Source organism: Anomalospiza imberbis, chromosome Z (assembly GCF_031753505.1).
Source record: "Anomalospiza imberbis isolate Cuckoo-Finch-1a 21T00152 chromosome Z, ASM3175350v1, whole genome shotgun sequence".
NCBI classification, from domain to species: domain Eukaryota; kingdom Metazoa; phylum Chordata; class Aves; order Passeriformes; family Viduidae; genus Anomalospiza; species Anomalospiza imberbis.
Genome location: NC_089721.1, coordinates 61,888,776 through 61,904,365, shown reverse-complemented (window position 1 = coordinate 61,904,365; position 15,590 = coordinate 61,888,776). Strand labels below are relative to the sequence as shown.

Genomic DNA, 15,590 nt, shown 5'->3' with positions numbered 1-15,590 from the left:
GCTGGAATAATATTTTCTACAGAAATGGGACTGGTGTGAGTCTATTTTTCAATGTTGGTGGTGGTGGGACACAAATTAATGCTTTATATTTCAGAAAATTTCTTATGCACAGGAATGCTGGATTGTTGACCTTATTATCAAGTCCAGGTTTCCCAGGTGCCTGGAAAGACAATATCCTTATATACTTATGTAACCCATTCTGCTTAGCTTCTGTTTCTTCATCCCTGGAACCGCACTTTTTGGATCTTTCCCCTGTTTTCCCAGTAGCTTTACTTTTTTTCCTTTCTTTCTCAGAAACTGGGCTGAAAATGACATAATTTACCTCTTTAATTCACAAAATAACTTGACTGATACGATGGAACTGTTGCCATTGCTCTCTGAGGACTTTAAACCAAATCCTCCCTTTCCTGGCACTGAGAACTGATAGCAAAAGATACTTGGACCTGAGATGCTGATAGGTATTTTAACCACCTGGCCCCTGAAGCCAAACCTGCCGTTAGCCCTGGGCTGAGAGGCCCAGATGGAATGCAGAGATCTGGTGACAGTAAAGCTGAATAGGAGATATTGTGAGAAAGATTTCTGCTGTGACTTCAGCAGGGAGGAGGTCAGGCTTTCTTCACAATGAAAGTGTGCAATGGGAGATGTTTTTCATACCGAGCTCTCCAGCATCCCTTAAATCTTCTCCTAAGAAAGCCTGCCTTTGCCAATCTTTAAGGATCATAAAGAAAATTTATTGTTACGTTATGCTTGTTTCTCCCAGACTAAGCAGAAGAAACATTAAGGAGGGATTGTCGTGCTAGCTGACAGTTATTAATTTTTTATGAGAGTTTTGAAGTCCAGATCATGTGTTTATATTCTCAGGCTGTATTATTTTTCCCATTTTTTTTGAGCTCACCTCGTGTTTTATCAGAAGGGTTTCCTCTTAACCTAAGCCATTATTAGTCATAAAAGAATTCGCATGGCACAGCAGATGTGCAGCTCATTGTACATCTAAGGCAGGCACCAAAATGTTTTTCCCAAAGACCAGCAAAGATCTTTTTTCCAAATAAAAAGATATTGCATCTTCAAGTGTTTTGTTGCTCTGCTGGAGTTGACTCTTGCGGCAGCTTGGATATTCACCGCTATCCACAGCTTGGACAGCTCATGCCAAGAGTGCTGTTCTCCCTATAACTTCAATGAAAGACATTTAAATGCATTATGATAATAGCAGTATCTGATAATCTGCTGCAGACAGTCAGAGCTGCAGGGTTTAGCAGAGCAAATAGGATGGCTTCAAAGAGCTGTAACTATGAGGCATATTGTAACTCCGGGAGGATAAATTTTATGCACAAAATCTGTGTTATGAAAAGGCCCTGCTCTCTCCTATGAGCAGCCTTCAGGAGAACAAGGATGTGGTTTACTTTGTCTCTTTGTCGACTTGAGCTAAGTAGTATACTGAGCTTCCAGCCACTGTCCAGCAGAGGACAGGGGCATGCTGTGCAGGGGCCATACAATTTGTTTATGCAGTCCATCAGTACCTGCCAGCAGGAACCATGTAGCTGGGAGAGAAAGCGTTGCACAACTGGCCTAAAAAGTAATAAAGGCAAAGCCACAGGTACAAGGAAGTGTCTGCCCGATGAATATATTAGGGTCTGGCTGGGGGCCTGGCCCAGAAGCAGTTTTGAAGCACTTAGGTCCTCTTCATGTTCTGAAGAGAGAGAAGACTAGGCACTTTTTCATCTCTCTGGGACCAGCTATGAAATCAAGCCTCTTGCAAGACATGAAAATACCATCCGGATTTCACAAGGATATTTTTGGCATACAATAACCAGTGGTGGATTGTGCAGATTTCCTATGCATGTCCCTCACAAACAAGCTGTGCTATGGTGGGAGACAGGGAATGAACAGTGCTGGAGGCTGCCACATCCTGTTTGTGTCCTGTTTGTGAGAAATATTTCCTAAGACAGGTAGCCCAGTCTGCACCACTGTTGGGAGAAAGCAGTCAACAGCTCTTCTCATAAGCCTTGGTGATGACAGCTGCTTTTCAGTAAGCCTGTGAATTTAATCCAAACCAAAAATGGACTTTCACTTAGCATGCTTTAAACAGGAATCATATCTAGCTCATTAGAGTTTCTGTGGCTAATAATCACTGACAGATGTCTAAATAAAACTAGGAAACAGCAACACAGCAGAGGAGTGGGTGGTGCCTGTGCTCCTTTCGGTGACCAAGTTCTGTGTGTCATTTCAGTGAGGGGGACTGAGCCTGTACCGTGATTATAGATAGCACACCCCTGTTTCTGTTTTGAAGTATCTCCATATGGGAGTGAAGAGACACTGAAAGCTACCCTAGATTCTCCAGTCTGTTGCTGGCATTGCTCCCAGAATGCAGCCTGCTGAAACTTCGAATTTACCATTATAGAAATGTCAGAGGAATTGCCTGTGAAAGAATGAACAATCTCTATTTCCCAATTTAAAAAATACATATACTATTTCTTGCAACTAGATCTGAGTATAATGAAGAGAAAAAACTGAAATAATGGAAGATATTTTTGACATGCTGATGTGCTTAGCCTTAATCATCTGTCTTTAATGTTTATGCACTAGGCTTCAAGAGGCAAAGAAATAACAGAAAATGTAGGAAATTGAAGTGAGGATGTACAAAAAATATAATTCAGTTATGCACACTTTTTGTCATTTACTGATGGAATGACTTTGAATAAATGGTAGGGTACCCTACTGCCTTGTGATGGGTGCAGCACATTTAAATTAGTTTTGTTAACTAACTCTCAGCCTTCTGTACTACTCGTACTTGCTGTAGAAGCTGGCAGAGAAACCATCACCTTTCCAACACATTAGATTTGGACAGCTTTGGTCAGTCCTTAAAGACAATGTGTGTCTTGAAAGGCTTTGCATCATTCTGTTGGATTATAGAAATAGCAGGAGGCAGCAAAGTTAAAAGTGTCATTGTTTTGATATATGATCTCTGGGTATGGTTGGGGTTTTTTATCAGCTAGGACAAGGAAGATGATCAGGAGTATTAGAAATGCCAGTCCAGTTGCACATAGGTCAAGACTCTTACCAAAATTTCAATGTTTCAATGTGTCTCTGTGTTTTCTAAAGCATGCAAATGTCCAACTCTGAGAACCTAGGCAGAAAAAAATGTTTAGTCACCTTTTCCCTGTATGTGCACTTCCTTTCCTTCTTTCATTGCCAGTCACCTTGCAACTAGGCCCTCTAAACCTAGTAATGACATGTTTGTGCCACATCTGTTCCAGCTGTTCAGTACTTGAATATAAAGATGAGCACCTGAAAGCCTTAAGTTTCATTTTTTAGTGTGCCTAAGTAGCCCAGTTAATGGCTACCTATAACTTGTCAGAGGTTATTAGGGTCCTTGAAGGCTGAATTCTGTTTCACATAATGCATAAGGAAAAGATGATCCAGCCACAAAAGTTGTGGTAAGTAGCACATGGCCTTTAGTTGTCAAAAACTTTGGTTTCAGTGATGAGCTTGGCATTGAACACCCATAGTACTTCAAGGTTTACTTCAAATATTTCACCCATAGTACTTCAATTTTTGGAAGTTATATGCCTTGTCCAGACCTAGGACTTTCTACCATTATGCCAAATCCTGTATGTGCATGTGGTGTCCTCCAAGCATTTGCTGTCTGTGAGTCTCACAGAGGAACAGAAACAGAAATGTGTGTGGAAAACCACAGTGAAAGCCATATAGATTATGGCTTCTTTTCTTGTCTAATTGGGTCTGAAAAGTGCCCCGATGTTTCTAGATTTAAGGAGGAAATAACTGGCAACAGAATTTTTCCTGTTAGATCTAAATATCAACCTTTATTTTTGTTTCAGTACACCTGCAGCTGAAAGAGGTAACGTTGCATGTGTTAAGAGAGCTGTGCCAATGCTCATCTCTGGTAGGGAAAGAAAATGTCCTGTTGAATCTTTGACAATTTAGTTTCTTTCACAAAAATTGAATATCCACAAGTTAAATCAATGTAGTTGATTTCCTGTTTCACTACCCTTTATATTTCCCATTTATTTTTAGAAGCTACAAGGCTGTGTAAAGACTTGGATTTTTTATCTTTGGTAAATTGCTATTTACACAATCTGCTTGAATTAGGAGAAAACCAGTGATCCCAATTATCTGGCTGAGCCACTTATTCAGGCTAAAAAAAAGTTTTAGTTTCATTGAGAAGTGATTAATACTTAATATACTTTAGTAACTTGGAAGATCTCCAAATTACATTTGCAGAGGTCTGGGAGACACCTGCTTTTTCTGTTGTTTTTACAAATTTTTGAGAAGATGTTATGTCTTCCATTCTTGTTTCTGACACAGAAAAAGGTCAGGCAGATCCAATCGTACTAAAACTGAAAAAACTTAACTGAGAGGCATGGGCTGTATTCTGAGAAAATAAAAACAGTCTCTATTGTATACAAAGACATCCCCAGAAAGTGTTTGGGTGACAATTTACAAAATCAGATCCAAGAAGATATCGAGTCACTGGATACTCATGTCCTACCTACCCTCCCACAAAAAACTTATGAACCTGCATTAGAAGCAAGATGAGCTAGTGGAAATCAGCCCTGGGAATGGACTCCAAGCACTCCCAGAATATGGTGGTTAAACAGGACCTGAACAACCAAAGTACTACTGGGTTTTTTGGTGATTGTGGTCTTGATTTTTTCATTTGTTTGTCCAGCTCTAGAGTTTGTATATGACATGGACAAGTTCTGTGGACTCTGATCTTCAGAACTATTCAGGTTTTGGACTATCATTGATAAAATCTCTAGTCTAATCTCTATGTGAGAACAAGGATTTAAATTCTTCAAGCTTTTCTATAACAAAAAAAAAAGGGAAACAGAGGTAACAATTCTTCTCTCATAGACTGATGGGAAAATTATGTGGCACTTGGATTCTCTAGTAATGACTTCCTGGGTATGCCTAGAGAGGTATTTAGAGGTACCAGAATTCCCAGGACTCGCAGGACCAGGACTCCCAAAATTTCCTGCTCAGATGGATCACTTTTGTTCAGTTTTCTTATAATTTCAAGCACCTGCCTATATGTTATCTTTAAAAAAAAAAACTACAAAGCTTGAGTGGGCAGCAATTTAGGTTTTATATCTGCATAGGCTATTCCCAACTATTTCTCTAGGGAATAAATGCCATGTTTCTGACCTCACCTTACTTGACTCCTTTGCTTCAGAACTGCCCTGCTCCTTGTCTAATTGTGCAAACTATTGGAGGAAAGTGAGATTGTCATACTATTTACTACGTAAAACATACTGTTTTATGAGGAGTGAAGATTCTGTTCATTATAACACAGTGACTGCAGACAGTTTGTGTCGTACAATTCTGCACTTTACTGGCATTTTCTTATGCTTTTGTGTAGCTCCAAAACTGTAGGCTTATGTTTGCATCATTTGTATCCAACTGACCATACTGCACTGGTTAGTGATTCTCAAGCTTCTAGCATAGACTCCAGGAGCATGCTGTAATCCTAACTCATTTGTGGGACTAACTAGTAAATAGTTTCAGTGTTATTCTCTGTTGTCAGATCAAATATACTAAAACTAGAAGACAGGCAGGATGTTGCCCTTACTTTCTCTTACCTCAGCTACTAAAAAATATTAATGACCTTGGTTTGCTCCACTGACCGAACTTAGGCTGCAGCCTTTCTGATTGTGACATGTGAATTATGTACATTTAGGAGATTCTGCATTTCTGTGTTTTGTAGCAGGCAGAGGCCCTGCAAGGCCTCTCTGGCGGTTACCCGCCTAAGACGAGAAATGCAGAGTCACGATGAGTGGACCAAAGTAGCCCCTCTTCTGTCTTCGGACCCTTGTTATCTCTCTGTAAGGCTGTAGGTCGTATTCTCCTCAACCCTGGCCATTGGACAATTTCCAGCACCCCAGTAGCCTACATAAACCCCCATCTCTGCCCAGTTCAGTGGAAGAGCTGTCACCGGAACCCTTCGCAGGAGCTACTGATAAAGACACCGCTGCAGAACTCTACACAGGCTTCTCCTCTCTCAATCCCTGCGTCTGCCGGGGCACCTTTGCGAGCACAGAGCTGGAATCACTAAGAGCTGAACTCACAGAGCTGGAATCACTCAATAGTGCTCGCTTAGGTTGCTTGCAGCTGGGAGCTAGCCTGAGGGACCCAGAGAGGTTGTGCCTCATCCGCACAGCGCTATCCGGGACACCTACGGCGGCAGCTGCCCGGGGGGCCAGACGGACCCCCGGTGCCCCAGGCCATGATAGTATTTGTTCCCTCTGATCAAGAAAACAGAGTAGTCAGCTGAATCCTGCAGAAGGTTTTATGGGAAATCCTTGTCAATTCAGGTCCTCTAGCCATTAATAGCTGGATAGTTGTCATAAGGCAATATGGAGTTGAACAGAAAGTCTTGAATTCCTTTTTACTCTCTATTCTTACTAGCAATCATCAAAGACAAAATGACGGAAGTTTCTTTTCCTGGGTGAAGTTTTAAACATTCACTATCAAAAAGTGAAAGCTTTTTATCTTGGTGCATGTTTCCTAGATGATCTTTAAGGCAAAGACCCTTTCAAATGTTGTCAATTGAAAGAGTGGGTCATTAGTCTACAGACTTTACTTATTAGATTACACAGAGTGCACCTGGATTGGATCATACAGATTACACTTGGATTTATTAAAAAAAAAAAAAAAAACAACAAAATATTTTTAAATCAATGTTTTGTCAAGCTTTCAAAAAGAGAAAAGTTTCACCTCAGGAATTCCTTCTTCAAAGTCAGTTGCTTTGTATGTTAAATTATTTTATTTCATCTCATGCATTCGGCAGCAGCCTTTTTCATATGACTTCTCTTTGTGGTGACAGTGATGTTGCCAATACAATGTGCCCCCACCACTTCTTCCAGTCCTGGGAGCTTCCCTTATAGCTTCCATGAAGAAACTTTAGCTGCTTCTCTGTGCTCCAGAAGTACCATAACATATGGAGCGGCTGCTTTGGGATGTGATGTCCCAAAGCCACTGTTCTGCATACCGAGATATATGTCTAACCTAGCTGATGCACACTCCTTAGATGACCCAGAAAAGAAACCCATAGTAGACTTGGGAAAGAGAAAAGTCACAGTATTCATTCAAAAAAATTGCAGACATTGAATAGACTGGAGCTTTCTCTGATACCCACAGTTATGTGGAATTATAATGAATTTTTTGACTTGAGTCTCCAGCAGCATTTTGTCTGTCAAAAGTTTCAAATATGCCCTCACACTATGGAACGAGCTTTACATTCCTCTACTATTTTTTCCCCAGTCTTAGGTTTCTGCAGTTTTACGTGGACCTGCAGCAGCTGCTGTCCTGTACTTGGAAGTAATTTCCCACACTTAATTTATAGGTGTCAAATACTTGCTGTTTAAGTCAGGATATAACATTTCCTTATTGGCAGTGACAAGTGAGTACACAAAAATTATCCCATTAACCTCAATAAAGCATCACTTCAATGACAGTAATTTTATCAGGGGCAGATGGAAATTGTTTATTTTTTTGTTTAAAGCAAAGTGCCTCAGATTTTCGTCTTGTTTTTCTCTCTTGTTTCTGAGGGAATTTTGGAGGGTAAAATAGTTCTGAAGCATATTTATTTCAAAGAGCAGCCACACAGTGAATAGTGTCATTATATCACAGTCTGCTTTCAGGAAATCTTTGAGACACAGCAGTACTGTTTCTTCCATTATTAACAGCTCCTTATAGAACCTTTCAAAATTAGAACTTTTATTAAAAAATAATCCTTTCATGCATTTTAACTCAAAACATTCCATTGACATTTTTAATCCAAATTGAGCCTTTAATTCCAGTTCACTTAAAGCAATATTAAATGTTCTCACCTTACATTCTACCTGTTCTCACTTCTTTTGCTGGAAATGAGTTATCCTTCCTTGCACAAAACCAACTTTCTGTCCTGCGTGCCTCTGCAGTACTGGTAAAGCTGATTGTTACATCGCCATCTAGTGATTTAAAATCATTGCAAAACTTACCAGAAGATGTTTCACTAATGGCCAAGTCACAGTGTTGAAGACCCACACTTGCCAGTGCAGTTGCCTGTCGTTATATGTGAAATGTCTAACCAAACATGAGTGATTTCCTAGAATTCGAAAAATTAATCTTTTCTCTCCTGTCAGGGTATTTTTATAAAAAGTGGATGCAAGTGGAGAGAGGAAATATGTCAGAAAGTCTTTGAGTATAGAGCTAAAACAAAAGTACCAATGTATCATTTTAAAGAAGTATTGATTTTGTGTACTGAAGCATAGTAGCACTAACTGGAAATTACCTCTGTATTTTTAAGTTAGAGGTCTCCTCCATTCTGTTTGATTTTTAACACAAAAAAAATTCTTGTGTTGAACACTCATATTCAGCAACAGTTAAGATGGCATGGGAAACAAACATACATTATGCTTTTAAAAAACAATATCATTTCCTAGCCAGAACAAGGTTGCTTTTTTGTTTGCCAGTTACAAAGTGAGCAACAGGGATGCTCATGTACACATGGTCTTCACATTTTTAGAGGTGGGTAAAATACTACAGAAGACCAGGTGCTGCTTTTGATTTAGATGTGGTAGCACAGGTGGGTAGGATGTTTTGAGGACATTTCTTTGCTGAATGCTTCAAAACAAGCAACAGGAGTTAAGCGTGTCTGATTTCCTGCTTTTATTATTCACAGATGTACTGAATGGGTAAGGGCATTATTTCTAATCAGAGAGACCCACAACCCTTTTACTTCTTGCAACAGGATAATTTCTTACTCTTTGTATCTCTCAGTGTCCTGTATCTGTTTATGTGTCGTAAGTGCCATTTTCACTTGGAGGTGCCAACAGTGACAGTTCTGTTGGCCTGTGAATAGCAGAGAGACTTTTGCTAAGATTATGTCAAAAAAATTTATGTCTCAAAGAAGTAAGATGGACAGTAGTCTCCTTTCTAATAGTAGGCTCTGTTAGCTACAAATCTGTATAAGAACCAGTGACTGAAATATCCTTCCTCATGAGTGTTAAGCTAGGGTGCACTATTTACAGTATCTTTGGATACTTCTCTTCTTTGAATGCAACAGAAAGCTAGGCAGGCAATACTGCTGTCTGGCAGTATTATAGAAAGGGATTCCTCTGCCATCGGCATTGGCTTCCCAGGACCCACGAGTTAAAATATGAGTTCCTCTGTTTTCAGGCTGAGTGCTTTGCACTGGCAGTAAATTAACTGCTCTACCCCCACCATCTCTCACTCCTGTATTTAGTGCATTTTCCTATTTAGTCACTTCTGAAGTGATCTTTGGGGTAAAGTTTGGGTTTAGCACAGAGAAAGTTTCTTGCAGTGCAAGAAGATAAGACTTACATGTAGTTGACTGCCTTTTAAATTTGATGTGCATTTTCATGGAGCCAGAACTGCTTCTGAAAGCTTGCTTTACACAAATATATTCCTCATCTTTGAGATAATCATTATATATCTTGATTGACTAGATTTGCATTCTCTCTGTTGGCATAGGCATGCAATCTTTTTTTCAAACTGAAATACTGGATTCTATATCTGCTTGTATAAGTGGTGGGGGAAACACTGTTTGCAAAATAGACATGTGAAAGAATTTTTAGAAAAAAGCTGGTATAAATATCTGCTTTTTACAAGGTAGGAAAAGTGAGCTAATGGCACTAAAAGTAATTTTCATGAGGTTCCCTTGTGGGCCAGAAAAAGGCAGAAAAGAAGAAGTTATCAAATACTGAGGTGTTATCGCTAGAGGACATATGAAAGGGAGCATCACAAGCCATCTGGAAATTTAAATCTGGGGTTCCCTCTGTCCTGAGCTATAATAGCTATCAGCTATTTCCATGTCCTTTCAGTGAAGCATAAGGAAAGTCTCCACTCCCTTGAGCATTAAAATTACTCTGTAAGTCGCGCACATCCCCTTATGCTGAGAAAATTTGTCCCTAAGAGAACAGAAGCTTTAAAACTCATGAATTTATTTTCTTTTTATTTTATGTCTCTGCAAGGCTAATTACTGATAAGCTGACTGCTCTGGTGACTTGTATTACTGTGTGGGAGTCATCTATTTAACTCAAAACACACTGAGTAGAGAACAGAGACAGTTTTTTGTTCCTTGGGCTCTATAATGGATTTAGAACTATGCTGCATGGCTTTATTACATCTTCAGGTAAAAATATCACCATAAATTGCACTATGCATATATAGATTTAGTTCATCCTCACATGAAAAATTAGAAAGTTATCCTGATTTAAATACTTTTAATGCTAGAAAGATATTGATAGGGGATTTTTTTCAAACATGATGGTCACAGACAGTGGGAGACAGCACTAGTGACCTGCAGTCTTTCTAGAGATGATCTGATTTTTGCTATGACACTTTAGAGACCTGAAGGTCAGCTCAACTGAAGGTTACTTTTCTGTCTGAAAAGAGCATTTCTTTCCTGTTCAGAGCCAAGACTGAGGACAACTCTTCTCTCCATTATACGCTCCACTGAAGCTCATTAATCTTTTGTCTGTAGTTGCTGTCTTTCCTCATCTGTGTATTTTGGATTCTTTCTTTCTTGTTGCCATATGAAATCAATAGGTCTCTGTACTGGCTACTGTCCGTGAATTATATAACAAGGACTCATGGATCTGCTCAAAATTTCTTCAAAAACAGCAGAATATTTTCATAGAGGCATAGAATCAAAGAATCGTTTAGGTTGGGAAAGACCTTTGAGATCCTTGATTCAAAGCATTAAACCAACACTGCTAAGTCCACCACTAAACCATGTCCCTCAATGCCATATCTGTGTGTCTTTCAAATGCCTCCAGGAATGGTGGCTCCACCACCTCCCTGGGCAGCCTGTTCCAGTGATTAACTATTCTTTCAGAGAAGAAATCTCTCCTAGTGTTCAAACTGTATCTCCCATGGTGCGCCTTGAGGACATTTCTTTTTGTCCTATTGATAATTTCATGGGAGAAGAGGCCAAACCCACCTGGCTACACCCTCTTTTCAGGCAGATGTAGAGATTGATGAAGACTTCCCTGAGTCTCCTTTTCTCCAGGCTAAATACCCCCCCCACCTCAGCCCATTCTCATAAGACTTGTGTTCTAGACTTTTTCTAGATGCTTAATTGATCTTCTTTTGACACGATCCAGCAGGCCTTTGTGCTTCTGGCTGCATAAGTAATGTCTAAAAATGCAGAGCACTTGAGCCTTTTCTTAATTTGGAGGCATTCTTAAAGCCAGTAGAATGATTTCTTTAGGAGTTCTCCAGCACTGAATAATATGCTTGCCCTCTCTTTTTTAGAAAAACAGATTGGTGTTTGGCAGCATTGTTTTGCCCTCTTTTTCACAAATCTTTTAGAATCTTTCAGAACTCTAAAGAGATGACTTGAGAACTCACCTTGCAGTCAAATCTAGATGGAAATGGCCTGTGTAGTTTTAAAAGCTGTTTGCAAGGCAGGGATGGAACGCTTTTTTTTTTTTTTTTTTTTTTTTTTTTTTAATCCCTGCTAAAAATTAAGACATATTTCTGGTCTTGTGTTGTTGTACAAAAGCAGATTTGTATGGTTATTCTTCATTGTCCACATGGAAATGTTCTAGCAGAACTTTGTATTTCTAAGCCAACATCAGATTGACTCTTCCTACGTTTCAAGATCCTGTTAGAGAAAGAAATCCCTTATTTTCTGGTGCTGAAATTGGTATTCATATAAAAACTTTGAACTTATTCTCCTTATAAGGTATGTGGTGTTAGTTGGAGTAAGATATCACTTTGTAAACAGCTTAACTTCCAAGGAATGAAGAAATAAGCAGCAATGCCTTCTTCTCCTAGAAAGGGAAAGGAGCATTTTCACTGAGTGATTTTATGACCAGCAAATAAAGCCAAACTGTTGCACGATCTCTAATGCAGTAGCATTGCCTTTAAAGTATTTGATGACCTTTGCTATGCTGTTAATTTCACCTGAGACTGTAAGCAAATTTTTAAAAATATCCATCCATGATGGATAGCTCTATCCTGAGCAGTTCCACTCATAGTCTAGTAACCATAGGACATTTTGCCTTTGTGTACATTGGATCATGATACGTGAAGGTGATTCTTTGAGCCTTGCAATGTAAGCACCCAATACATTAATTTTGAGAGGTGTGGATCCTTTCTGCTCCATTGACTATTCCATGAAATTAGCTGTTTATAGTACACTTTCAGGTCAGGTAACTTTGTATCAGAAAGGAATGTTCCCTTTGGCCATTCGTAAACCTTAACACTTGTTGGAGTGATCTTGAGAGCCACTAGGCATGTTCAACTAAAATACAAGTGTAAGAATGCTATTTCCTGTGGTAAAGTGGCCTATTGCCATTACTTTTGATTCATATTAAATGAGCATCATGTTTCATGCCAAATAATGTTGAAATTATTATGATTTCCACAAAAAATTTTGGTGTACATCAGCTATTGATATTTGGAGTCCTTTTCAATTATGAAACATGGTAATAATGACATGCAGTGGAGAACTGTTTGATGCACCATCATATCACAAGAATTTGCAGTGCAAAAACTTGTATGGTGTGCCTGCTACAGAAATTCATGTACTGAGGCTCCTGTCAGTCAGAATTCCACGGAATATGATCATCTAAAAATGTATATCGTAAGGCATGATCCAGTTTAAATGGGGTTTTGTTAGGTGTGACAATGTGAAGGGAAGCAGGAGTACTCCTGAGGTCATGAGAGAAGTCTGTCACAGGAACTGCTCTCTCCCTCCCTGCTCCTTTTTAATTTCCAATGCATTTTAATTTTCTCTCCAAATGCACCAATCCATCAGCCTAAGCTGGTGGACTATAGCAAGATGGAACACTGTGAAAGGGAAAATGGCTGAGAAAAAAATAACATGCAACATCTTAGTGTCTTGGTAATTGTTATAATGCACAAAAATAGTGAGTGAAGAGCTGCAAGAGCAAAGGGATTTGTAATAAAATGCAGGTATTTATTTTAAAAAAATTTTTTAAAAAAAGCAAGACAGAAGGACACAAATAGTAAACTGCAGGCAATAAAAATTTGAATTATTACATTATTAATTACCAGGATTTTATAATTTTACCAAGTTATATTATTATTAATTACCAGGATTTTGCTATCATTTCTTTAATCAAGGCATTTTTATTATAAATCTAGCAGATGGCATATATTGCTGTTCACAGTAAGAAACTAGCCATTATCTTGAGCAACCAGTTCTGAAGACAGCTGGAGCTAATATAAATGACTAGAGTTTGATTTTCATGTGGGAATATTTTTGTGTCCAGCCAATGTTGCACCAGTACTATCAGAGAGATCAGGCTGGGCTCCTAAAAAGTTCTCTCTGAGTAAAAGTGAGGCCAAAGCTGTAGGGAGATGTAAAACTCTCATTGGAACAAATGATTGTCTGGCTGAGGCCATCGCAATTGTGACACCCTCTCTGCAATGCTGTAGAAAGTTTGTCTCAGATATCAGAGTATCTGTTTGTGAAAGAGATCAAACATCATGAAATGTGATGGGGAGGTGTAGTCAGAAACCGAAGTGGTATCATCTACTTAAGTTAGTGCACCTGATAGGACATACTATCACTTTCTGTAAATAAGAGATCACTACATCAGCAGTGTTAGAAAATGGAATTTGGGGTAGACATACTCAAACCCAATCAAATCCCATTTTTAAATATGTCTCAGCACATCTCTGGAACTCCTCTGTGGTTTTCTTCAAGATACATATTAAAATTTTATTCAGTACAACTGACTGACAAATAGAATCTCAAAACCAGAAAGTTTAGAAGTTTAGAATTGTCTTAGCTTATGTCACAATGTTGACGGGCTTCCATTATCTGGTAATTTAGATTTTATGTTGCCAATTAACTGCACTTTAACATGCACATTGATTTGGTACCCTGTAAATTTGCTGTACTTCTAACTCTTCTGGGAGAGCTGCTGCCCTGTGATCTGACTTCAGGTCACAGTGCTGCTTGTTAGACCTATAGGTTTCTCTCAGTTCAAAGGAAACATTTGAGTTCAGAACTCCTTGAAGGGACCAAGTGTGGGATGTCAGTGAGAGTAGTGAGTGGTCCCCTGCCCCCTTGTCCCATGTTAAGCCCTCTGTGGGATCACTATATGGATAAGCACACCCAGCTGCACACACTGTGCCACCCACTGCCCTCACCTGGAGGACATTGCCAGAGCTACAACCCACCCCTGCAGCAATACGAGGTGCCACCACGGATTCACTTTTCAGAAGCACTATTTTCCAACACAGAAAATTTCTGGTGATTTGCATCCCGTGAGTGGATCTATGCTGAATATGTAAGGAATGAACATATAAAGACCCATTGAGCTGGGGTGAAAAAACTCCCCCGTAAGCTTCTTTTCCCAGGGCAGATGGAGGAGGCCTACGGTGATTCTGTACATGTGTACTTCGGTCTTTTCCTTGTTGTTCCCCACAGTCAGCTCTCTCGTGGTCTCGCAGCCTGCCAGCTTTCCACAGCAAGAAGAAGGTAAGATGCGTGCGTAGGTGCCTGCGGGTTGTCCCGCTGGCCACGGCCGGGAAGTGGTGTAGCCAGTAGATGGCATTAGCAGCCCGGGTCGACTCCAGCAGCCCGGCACAGCCTCGTCAGTCTGTGCTCCGCTGGGCTGTCCGGGCTGCTTCCCGGCTCCGCCAGGACCGGCCGGCCCCACACCGGCGGACACTGCGCAGTTCCTCAGCCTGCATGCTGCGCTGAAGAGGCTTCTCAGCCAGGCTTGGTTGTGCTGTGTTCAACCTGACCCCTGGTGGCACAACTGATACCGCTCCAGGCTTTTTGGAAGGGTCACGACATCTGAAAGTGTCAGCATGTCAATTTTACAGGCCTGGGGGCAGCTAAGCCGTGGGCTTGAAAAATAACTAAAGGAAGAAGAACAAGGTTTGCCATCTGTCCATCCCAACATGCATCTGATACAGTCTTTCATAGCATTTTTGAGGCATGTGTCTTCTCATAATAAGGTCTGGTACCAGTAACTCATACTGTTTCTGCTTGCTCAGCTTCTGCCATGTAAAAAGCTACCTGGCTGCGCAGTTTTGCCTACCCCATAAGTTTTGCTCCTTATTCCATGGCGGCCATCAGGGCTCCTGATGCGCACCTTGTCAGAACTGGCATTAGCTTCTAAGTTTATGCTGCTTTGCTTATTTTAGCTTTCAGTGTTATACCATGTATTCAAAAAAGAAAGCAGATGCATAAATATACAAAACCTTCTTACCCATAAGTTTTAGGCTTTTTTTTTTGTTTGTTTTGTTTTTTTTTTTTTTTTTTTTTTTTTTTTTGTTGTTGTTTTTTGGTTTTTTTTAATTAATTCCTGTCTCCTGACTACCTGCATGAGTGAGCTTCTATCTCTATAATATCTTGAAGCTATAACGTCACTGGCTCATCACTGCATTACATGCTACTCACATAAAGTGTAAAACTGTATCTGAACAAGTGGATTTGCATCATGTCCTTAAGAAGTAGTATGTGGAAAGAATGGCATGGGGAAGCAGCAATTCAGCACCTTCTGAAGCATATAGAGCATCATCATCTCATGGGCTGCCCATACCACTTATTTTCAAGAGCATGCATGTTTTTCCACCTA

General features: G+C 39.9%; 1 protein-coding gene across 5 annotated transcripts in view; it reads left to right on the top strand.

The window, feature by feature from the left end:
• Nucleotides 1-15,590, top strand: part of NRG1 (neuregulin 1) — a 447,143-nt gene that overhangs the window by 102,205 nt on the left and 329,348 nt on the right. Inside the window, exon 1 of one of the 5 annotated variants that reach the window (XM_068176243.1) lies at nt 14,949-14,967. The exons of the other annotated variants lie outside the window; for them this stretch is intronic. The gene's annotated coding sequence lies outside the window, so the exon portion shown is untranslated. Of the gene's footprint in view, nt 1-14,948; nt 14,968-15,590 lie in introns of those variants that run through there. 5 annotated transcript variants of the gene reach the window in all.